The sequence below is a fragment of the Pyrgilauda ruficollis genome, unplaced genomic scaffold, assembly GCF_017590135.1.
Source record: "Pyrgilauda ruficollis isolate IOZ18807 unplaced genomic scaffold, ASM1759013v1 scaffold65, whole genome shotgun sequence".
Taxonomy (NCBI): domain Eukaryota; kingdom Metazoa; phylum Chordata; class Aves; order Passeriformes; family Passeridae; genus Pyrgilauda; species Pyrgilauda ruficollis.
Window position 1 is genome coordinate 1,653,293 of NW_024528266.1, and position 10,203 is coordinate 1,663,495.

The following is a 10,203-nucleotide window of genomic DNA, read 5'->3' on the forward strand; positions in this document are numbered from 1 at the left end:
TCTAGTGGAACGGTGTTTCATCTCTCTTTTGGAAAATCCTGCCCTCAAGGTAATACCAAGAAAATATTCTTCAGACTGGTAAAAGGCACCAAAACCTGGATGCATGTGAGGAACCAATTAACTTTTGTTTATGCCTCAACAGAGACCGCTGCCATTTTAGAGTCTTTAAGCAAGACAACGCCCTCAGAAAATGGAAGGAAGCTCTGGTGGGATTCACCTGGCAGCATGCCTCAATATTGTCCAGGTTTTATGCTACAAATCCATCTTTTGACACAGGGTGGTAAATTACTACAGAGTTTTAATGCATGCTATATGCAGGAGGCAGCTGGGACACGTGAGGGGGCAGAGGCCGCCACCATTTTAGGGGCTCTGCATGGACAAGGCCTTTAGAAAATGGCGGGAAGCTCTGGATGTGGGGAGACTTCACCTGGCAGTCAGTCAGGGGAGAGAAAGCTCCCACCACTGGGCTGCAGGTGGTGAAACTCTTGCTGCCTGGGAACAATTCTCCCCGACTAGCCAGTGCTCAATGGGACTACGGGAGGAGCCGTAGTGCATAAACGCAGCTAACTGCGCCATATCCAGGGCCCGCTGTCTCAATTTCTAGGAGAGTGGGAGGCTGGTCTGGAGGTTTGGCTCATTCTGCCCTGCTGTTCTGCTTGCCCTGCCTCAGCCACGTGGTCTACCCTGCCTCTCTGTTCCCTTTTCTATCCTCCTTTGGTGATATAAATTTTGTTTATTTACGCTGAGAAATCTGTTCAAATGAATCCCTCAGTTACTCCTTTGCAGTGGAACACAACAATGGCAGGTACTCAATGTGTGAATTCAGAGAAAATATTTTGAAATAAGGTAACATATAATTACATTTTCCTGTACAGCGTTGTTAGTATTTGAGATGACAGTCAGCAGAGAGCTTTCCCTGAGCTGGGGATGAAGAGGAGGAAAAACCAGCTAAGCTGAGCTGCGTGTTGACGTGTATCCAAAGCCTGGCAAAGGGCTTGTGGTGCAAAGTCCCCTTTAACTGTTCTTTGTACTGCAAGAAATTAAGGGTTTTCTAGCCTGAAGGTTGCACTAACGTTAGAGGATGTAAAAGAGCCCAGCTGTTCCCTCCAGGAAGCAAGACCAGTAGGGTTGAGGTCAGGTTCATCTGGGTGTTTTTGAAAGTTGGGACTTGAACTGTGTGCTTGGAAAAGATGATGCACTGCACTGTGTTTATATTCATTCAGCACGAGGGTTCTTCGTTAATTTAGGAGTCACTTATGGAAAGTGCCACAATTAGTGCCTGACACAATGCTGCCCTCGCCGTGGGCCTGCCATAGAAGGGGAAGCTGCATGTCTTTGTCTGCCACATGTCACTGTCCTCTTTTGAATTGCAACCACAGCATGACAACGATTCAGGAGTGATGATTCAGTCAATGGATACCTCTTAATTTTATTGTAAGATTAAGCTTTTATAACAATTCAGAGTGCTTTTATTGTAAGATTAACCTTTTGTAACGATTCAGAGTGCTTGAGTTGCTGGAGCTGATTATATATTCCATTTTCATTACTTTGCAGGATGAAAGTATAACAACAAATCAGCTTTCACTCATGTAAGCCTACAGGTATCTCTCTGCCACGAAGAATCTTGCTTTATGACATGTGAATTGAAGTTTGTGTCCTCCCCAAGCACTACTCTATGCTAAAGTGAGAAGCTTTGCAGACATTTCTCTTTGGGTTTTTTTTTCTAGTGCTGTCTTCAAAGCATTTGCTGTTTCTTTATGACATTTTTTCTGCAAAATTAGCCTGAAAATCAAGTAAGTTTTGAAGCAGATGTAAACCAAACAACCTGATTTCGATGTCCTACAGGGGTGGATGGGGCACTGCAATTTCACCCAATTCTTGTATTTACTCATATATTTCTGCCACTACGCAGTCTGAAGTCTTAAAAGCATTTTAGTGAATTAGTAAATTAGTGTCAGCTGAATGTTTTCCATTAATGGTAACACTGGGATTTCAGAGGGAAGACTCTTCCTTGTCTCCCTTACTCCCAGTGACAGGGCCATGAGCACAAGTAGTGCTCATGTCAGCTAGGACACTCAAATTAGAAAAGTTGAGAAGCTGGCTGGGTGTCTGCATATACAGACAAAAGAATCTTTGCACATTAAAGGAGCAATCATTCTTAGGCTGTCATCTCAGGAGTTCTCCAAATATGAAGCATGGATTTTTGGTTCTGTTCCTTAGGGACTGGGGAGAGTTGTGTTACTTATGGAGTAGGAAGAAAAATCTTTAACCAGGAAAGAGACTTAGTCTGTCTTGTTTTACCTGAGAAACATTAGGAATAATAAGTTCAATTTTGCCCATCTTTGCTTATTGTCCTTGTCATATATGTGAACTCCTCATCCCTGTGACTGGAGAGCTGAGCATTCAAGCAGCTTTCTCCCTTCTCAGTTTTAAAATTATGTTTTAGCTGTCCAAGTGAGTCTTTCTGCCCTTATTTGTTTAAATTTTCACATTTCAGAGGAAGGACCAGAGAGACAAAAATAGTTACTGTATGAGACAAGTAAAGCAAAGCTTCCACAGCTGTAACTTTATAAAGTGCACAATGGAGGAAAGATAAAAATATTCATGTGCAGTATTTCTTCCTTTTTTATTTAACCAAGATAACAGTCGAAGTTTTGGGGAAAGGCATAATTGTTTACATTATCCCGTTTGAGCAATGTTGAAAAGGCAGAAACCATCTGAGAAGCAGTCTTGCCCTGCCTGCAGGTGTGGTGCTGCACTCCTCCTGGTTACTGATCAAACTGGTTGCTGCAGGAATGTCTTCAATTTTTTTACCTTGAGTGAAAAAATATTAGCAATTTAAGAGATATTTTCAGCCTTTGAAAACCAAGAATAGTACTGATTTAATAGTTTGGGTTGGTTTTTGTTTGGTTTTGGTTTTTGGGTGTTTTTTTGTTTGTTTTGTTTTTTGTTGTGGTTTTTTTTTCCTGCAAAAGATGTTTTTATTAGTTTGTTTTTTTTTTTTTTTTTTTAGCACAGAGAATAAGAAATTTTCTGCCCATCATCTTGGGGAGAAGGATTAGAGAATATTGGCAGATTGATGGAAGACTGCAAGTCTTCCAATGGAAGATTTCCACAGCAGTCTGTTTTGACAGAAGATAAAATTAAAACCTCTAAGTAGTTCTATTAGCTGTCAGCTCTCAGTCTGACATAGGCTCTCTTTCTGAAAATTGATGGTCTCTTTTCCCACTCTAGTCCAGTTATAGAAAATAAGCATATGGAATTGGTATCTTATACTTCTAAGCCAGATAGCAATCCGGACCTTGGAAAGAGAAGAGCAAAAAATCTGTGCATCTTTTTCGGTTTAATACACAAATCATCTGAAGTAAATGTTTATGGAATTTCATGTAGGGTCAAGTTTTGAAATAACAAATTCCAACTATAATGGATACTCCTTAGCATGATTTTGAAGGTTACATAGCTGGATCACTTAGAGCATAATATAGATTTAAATTCTTTTTTAGAAGGATTTTGCATGTGTATTCACCTGTTGTGCTGTTTATTTGTGACCTGTGGGGGAAATCAGCATCCTAACATGAGACGAGGTTTTAAGGCATTACGGTAAGAGCATTGAGTAGCACTAATGGTTATAATTATTTTAAGTGATCTGATGAGTAAAACTCTACTGTCTGAGCAAAGCCTGACCTATCAATATGTGGGCTTAAAACAAAAAAAAAAAAAAACGGAGCTGTAGGAGACCTTAAAGCAATTATTTCTCCGAGGAAGCTTCAGGCTGGATTTGCTGATGTGGAAAATCACAACTCAAAAAAATCCTTCAAGAACACAGGGAAAAAACCCCCTTGGTTTTTTGCTGATTTTTCTTTTAAATAAACACAATGTATCAGTAAAAGAAGAAGATTAGAAAGATATGAAAGGGGTTTTTGGTTTTTTTTTAAGTGGGAGTCCAGTGTGAATGGGCAGTGAATGGGTGTCCACTGTCAAGACTTGTTGAAGGAGAATGCCAGACCCCACTGGGCTTCCCTGAGCTGAGTTTGTGATTGCCCCTCAGGCAACCGCAATCAAACTGATCCTAATTAATTCAGGTATCTGACGTTCACCCTGTTTCAACTGAAGTGAACGAGGGAACTCTCACACGTCAGCAAGATTAAGGAGGCAGGGAAGCGGTGACGGACAGGGCTTTTCTCAGCCACCTCAGCAGCGCGTCCTCAGTCTGCCTGGCTTGCCACACCCTTCCCTTTAGGGCCTGAGCATCTGTGGTGGCTGTGCTTTCTGTCTGATCCTCAAACTTTGGATTTATCTGCCAAGTAGATACTTGGTCCCAGTTTTACATAGAGAACGTTTGAAATTGTTTTGTGCAGCCTCTTTCAGGTTAATAAATTGCACACCCAAGACCATTAAATACTGGTAAATAAAATTGCAAGAGATGTCGGTAAAGATACAAAGGAGTGGTTAGAATCCTTTCTCAGGAAAAACTACTTAAGTCTCTTACTTCCACATCAGCTGTTTCAAGAATTCCCAGAAGCATTTTGTGGTAGAACAAAAGCCTAAATAATCTTAATGCTTGCCAACCCCATGTCATTGCTATAAAATTCATGCCTTGCATCTCTCTCTGCACTCTTCAGATGAATCAGCATGACCTAATAATATTCCTACAAAGCTCAGAGCTCAGTTGTGAGCAGCGTAGCTCTGTATTGTTTAGCTGACTCTCCAAAGCCAGCTGCTTTTTGCCAGGATGAATCATGTCCATTTTCTGATCTCTCAAGCCTGTCCAGCACAAAATTTTGTAAAACAACTGTCTTGGCCACCTAACAGCTTTCCTTGGATGTGAAAAAGGGGTCTTTTTTTCTTTCCCAGCCATGTGTGGGTGTGAGTGCGTGTATAAGTGCAAGGGGGAGTACAAGCACCAAATCCTTCCCCCTGAATGTCTAAACTACTTTGCTCTTGACCTGTTGCATGTCGTCAATCTACTGTATAATTGCTAAAAACACCCCAAAATTACAGGCATGAAATAATTAGATTTTAAGCACTGTATATGATCCCTGTAGCAAGTACAGGTTTGACTGGGAAAGGTTTTTATTCACTTTGCAGAGTTCTCCAGTACCACCCACTACGTGCCCTGGTCACAAATTCCTGGTGTCCTCCTGCTCTGCCCTGCAGTACCTGGCACAGATCACTGTGCCTAAGAGGCATCAGTACAGTGGGCTGGGGCACAGATCTCAAGTATTTTCAGATATTTTGAAATTCTTTTCTTAGCCAGAGTGAGGCTGAGGAGACCCAGAACCTTGGTAAAGTGCTCTTCAGGCATTGCCAGTCTCCTTGACAGGACCAGCGATGCCAAATGTGGACCTACAGCTCTGAGCAACACCCAGCCAGAAGCCTGGGGACCACCCAAATTTAGCCATAAGAGAGAAACGTGCAGGACTCTTGAGTTACAGTAAAAAACTGCTCAGTATGTAAACCCCTAACCTGTGTGTTCCTACACTTAAGCAGAAAGTACTTTGTGAGAGGTAGTTTGCTGCCAGTTTCTCATGGAAACCGCAGCTAGTCTGGCTCTGGGGCAGTCCCAATTGCTGCGTGCCTGGCACAGAAAAATGGTCCTTTGGCTGAGACATACAGTTACAAATCACACATTCTTTTTTGTCATACATCAACTAAACTAAGCTTGTGAGACAGCTTAAACCTTTGTTTGCCTGCCCTCTTTGCATCTGCTACAAATACAAAGCATAGTACACTGTGCCTGGTGTCATGGAATGACCTTGTTTTCTCTCTTTTTCCATCTCTTGCTTATTCTTTACTAAATCATTCCAGCAATATTTTTAGTTACTTCTAAAGAGATTCAGAAGTAGGCATTTCAGTTTTTTTCAGTTCATTGTTGTGGCTTGTTTTATGTAAGTTTAAGCAGATTGCCTCGAGATTAGACAAAGTTCTTCAAAGTGGTGGCACTTTGAAATGTATGTGTTGGCTTTTGCTAACTTCTTTCTTTTTTCTCATGCTTCTTGGACTAACTGCAAAATGGGTTAAAAAAAAAAATCACCTGTTTGAGATTTGCAGCATACATGACAAGTCTCCAGCAGGTGTGAATGAGCATAGCTTCCTGTGCCCCCTGCTAGCCCAATGCCAGCCCTGTCAGTGGTTCCTGGGCAGTGTAATTACTTTCTGGTGAGATTTTGGTCAAGGATGTTTTGAAAATGAGCATCAGCTTCAACTGCTTCTGCTTTCCAGCTGCTCAGGAGAAGGTAGGACAGACAGCAATGAGAAATGTTATGAGCAAACGTAACAGCTTAGAGCAGGAGAGCATGTTGGGCAGTGGCACAAGAGTGTGCTGCACTGGGTAACGCGCTTGCTCGTGCAGGAACCCAGAACTCTTGTAAGAATTACTTTGTGTATATTTTCAGTTTAAAATCTGGAGAGCTTCCGTCTTATTTCTATACAAACAGATTTGACTGTGTGCCTGGGCATGTGTGCATCTGCAGCAGGGAGTAATTTACACAATGTGGACATTTTTAGGGAGAGGTGGATTCTATTTTGGATTAAATAAAACAAAAGAATGAAAAAAGTAAACTTAAAAAAGACCTCTGTGTCTTTTTTTCTTTACAAACGTTGCAAATTTTGAGTATAAAAGTACTTGTGTTTACAAACAGTTGTAAGGAGTACAGAAGCCCAGGAAAGATACTTTTATAGCTACGGTTTGTTTGCTTGGATAGTCTGAAATGAACAGGGAACAAGAGACGGCTTTTAACAGAGGAAATGTGTGTGGGAGGATTATGTATATAGCAGCAGTTAAAGAAAAAAAAGTCCTCAATGGCTACTTGGAGTGTCATTTTGAAGTAAAAGACAAATAACAAAAAAAACTCTGACTTTGACAAGGAGAAAAATTGAGTGAGTAGAGTCAGAGGCAGGAGATTTTTACTTTATAGAATGAGTGTGGGAATTAGGACCAGAGTATGTTAATCCATTGGTTTAGAACACAGGAATTTGAAAAATGAACAGAAAAGTGCACAAAAATGACCTGGAATAATTGGTTGGTGCTGCTTAAAATTAATCTAATTTTTCTGACATTAGCCTAGATTTAGCTTGGTTATGTAAGTGAATACATTTTAGTCAGCCTTTACATCTAATGGAATATTGGTTTTAAATGGATTTTTACTTACTAAGAGCTCCCTGCAGAATTCCCAGAGCCTCCTCCCTCTAATTTCTTGGCTGATGAGGCGGCCTTTTCTCGGCAAGTACCCTGACTCGCAGCTTGATTATCCAAGTAGCTCAGCACTGACTGAGCAAGGCACTGATGAGGAAGAGCTGCTCGGTTCTACAAGACGCCAGTGACCTGCCTGTTTGCCGCTGGAAAAGCAGCTCACAATTTTAGCGCAGTCTGGTTTTAGCGGTGCGCGTGGTCCTACAGATGTCCCAAGCGCAGCAGGCAGAGCTTAAGGATGCCTGGAAGCAGCAGAGAAGGTGCATGGATGGGGGCTTGCGTTACACTCGCAGCCACCGTATGGAGCTCCTCTCTGCCGCCAGCACCACTCAGAGTCAGGCTGAATAAACCGAACCAATCTCTACAAATTAAACACTCTCGCAGCATAATTTGACAGACTGACCTCGCACGCAGCCGCTGCAGAGGTAGCCTAGGGAGGGCAGAGCAGCATCAGAAGAAGCAAGGGGAAAGAGAGGAGGCGGGCTGCAGCGGCAGCGAAGTGAAACAGAACTCACTCGGGTGCGGTGGGACGCGCTCCCTTCCTCCGAGCCCGGGAGTCCCTCGGAGCGCCGACCCCGAAGAGGCTGTGGAGCTCGGGCACGGGCTGCTAAATATGCAAACCACCCCCTTCCCATGACCGCCTGCATGACTCTCTCCTCCCCCGTCTCACACACACGCGGTATCTGCATCGCTCCTGATAACGAGCGAGTTTGCTGACTTGGGGCTAGCGGAGCGTACTGAGTGCTGGAACTTCTTGGCTTTCGTTCAAAGCAAATTTAAAGTGATAAAGTGGCATTTGAATCTATATAATAATAACTAAAGACAGGCGTGAGGAGTTGAGTCAGATGGGGACTTCTAAATGTAAAATGTGTGGAACAAGTCAAGTAATGTCTTCGGTTGATTATTTCTACCTAATGTGAAGCCCACACTATTTGATCTATTTAGAGAGGAATGCCTCAAACAGCTGCAAACAGAGACACTCCAAAACACTCCACCACCAGCACCAAAAAAAAAAAAAAAGCCAGAACAAAACCACTCCAAAACACTCCACCACCAGCACTAAAAAAAAGCCAGCTCCTAAGCCTTTTACATAAAGATCCAAGTGTGATTTAAGTTAGTGGTTTTGGTTGGTTTTGGTGGGTGAGTTTTTTGTTGTCAGTGAAGAAGGATTTGTGCAAACTGTGTCTGTGAGTAATGCACATTTGTAGTTATGGCTGTCACGTTGCTGCTTCTCATCTATAGTTGTGCTTTTGATGTTGAGATTTTCTGTTTGTTTTTCTTTCTCCTTTTCATTGTACTTTGGCCTTAGCAAAGTCCATTCAGTGTTGCTCTGCTTTGCTCTCCTCTGAGCATGGGACCAGAATGCACCAGAATTCGAGCAAAGTTTTCTGATGCTGTAGTGCGACATGTACCACACAAATCTGCTCTGAGGCTTTCTTCACTTTGTGTCAATAAACAATTCTGTGTGTTCCCTGCAGGTGCAGGGAGTGGTGCTAACCAAAGCACTCTCTCCTGGCATGAGGTGATAGATCACACTCTTAATAATTTGCTGCAGGTCAAATCATTTTCATGTAGTACATGTTTTTCCCTGACGTAAACAGCTGAGTTTTCACAAACCAACAGCCTTTACAGCTAAGAAAAAAAAATTACTAAAAGAACCCCAAAGTGTCTTGTAATTGGGACTGATGTAGACTGAATGATAAGCCGAATTGCTGAGGCTTACCTTGGTGGTGGCACTTCCATGCTTTCAGATTTATGCTTTAATGTTCCTTTTCTCCAGAATGTCACCTTGGAGGTGGTGGTTTTGAGTACATACCAAAAAAGTAAAGTTTAAAGTGCTCTAATATCATATTTCATCCGTTTTTTATTGTTGACTTGTGATAAAGCAGCCTATATGGGGTAAAACTGTTCCTTCAGTTGCAGAGAAGTAGTCTGAGACTTTCCTCATTTCATTAGCAGAAAACTGAAGGAATGCTTATGGTTCTAAAGCAAATAGAATTTGAAACAAATTTATTTTATAAATGTTTGCAAATTTTGAGCAACTAGCAACTTTATTTTAATTTGGAGCGGAGAGTGGAACACAGCAGCATGTTGTGGGATCTGGGTCTCAGCCTTCTCAAAGGGAAACAGAAGGTGTTATTCCCCAGAAGTTGTTTTCAACAGACAGCAGGTTGGCAAGGTTACCAGTAAAAACATGGTAAAGCACTAGTAAGCACACTGGTAATCTAACCTTTGCTTTCTCTGTGAGCCATTTAATGAGTTAAAACTGTACCTTCACTGCAAGAGTTCCATTCATTCAGTTGGTATGAAACAGAAATACTCCTCTGTGCTACAATTATACCTTCAATGACCTTCAAGGTACTGAAACCCTCTATTTCCCTTTGCTGTAGGAAATCCTTAATGTAGATCAGGGAGAAAAGATTTCCAACCTGTGACAGGAGTGTGCTGAGACCACATTTTTCATTTCCTGTTTTGAATGGGTAACTGAGTCCCTGTCCAGTGGAAGTTCCCTCAGGCCATATATCTTGGGCAGGCGTTATTCCCTCCCCTCACTGCTGCTCTGAGCACCATAGGGTCTGGCAGGAGCGTGGGTATGCAGACGGTGGGATTTACAGGGACACCTATCACTCAAGCTAAGTACAACCCTTTACATGATCAGGAAGTAGGCTCTCCTAAAGAAAAAGTAATTCTTCCTTTCTGCCAGATTTGGCTCAATGCATGTGAATTATCAAATAAATTTCTCTGGTTTCTAAAATGGGAAGTGATTTGTGCATACAATTTCAAAATAATGAAGTTAGTAGTTCACTGACCTGATCTAACCTTGTTTTCATTTGCTGATGATTTCTTACAGATTAAGCTCTCCCTTTCTGTTGCCCTTTTGGCCTGCAACTGCTGATGACGGCATGAAAAATTGGCTGAATTGCTCAACGAAGCAGTCAGGCTGGGACTGTGTATCCATCTGTTACATGAGGCTCCTTGCCTGAAGCAAGGATGGGAGAGCAGGGATGGGA

The 10,203-nt window shown here is 42.1% G+C and overlaps 1 protein-coding gene across 2 annotated transcripts in view; it reads right to left on the bottom strand.

Annotated features, from left to right (window-relative positions):
• HPGDS (hematopoietic prostaglandin D synthase) overlaps positions 1-7,830 on the bottom strand; it is a 29,799-nt gene extending 21,969 nt beyond the window's left edge. The window contains exon 1 of one of the 2 annotated variants that reach the window (XM_041484234.1): positions 7,708-7,830. The gene's annotated coding sequence lies outside the window, so the exon portion shown is untranslated. The remainder of the gene's footprint in view (positions 1-7,707) is intronic. The other variant, XM_041484236.1, reaches the window with a different exon arrangement.
• Positions 7,831-10,203: the final 2,373 nt, after the last annotated feature.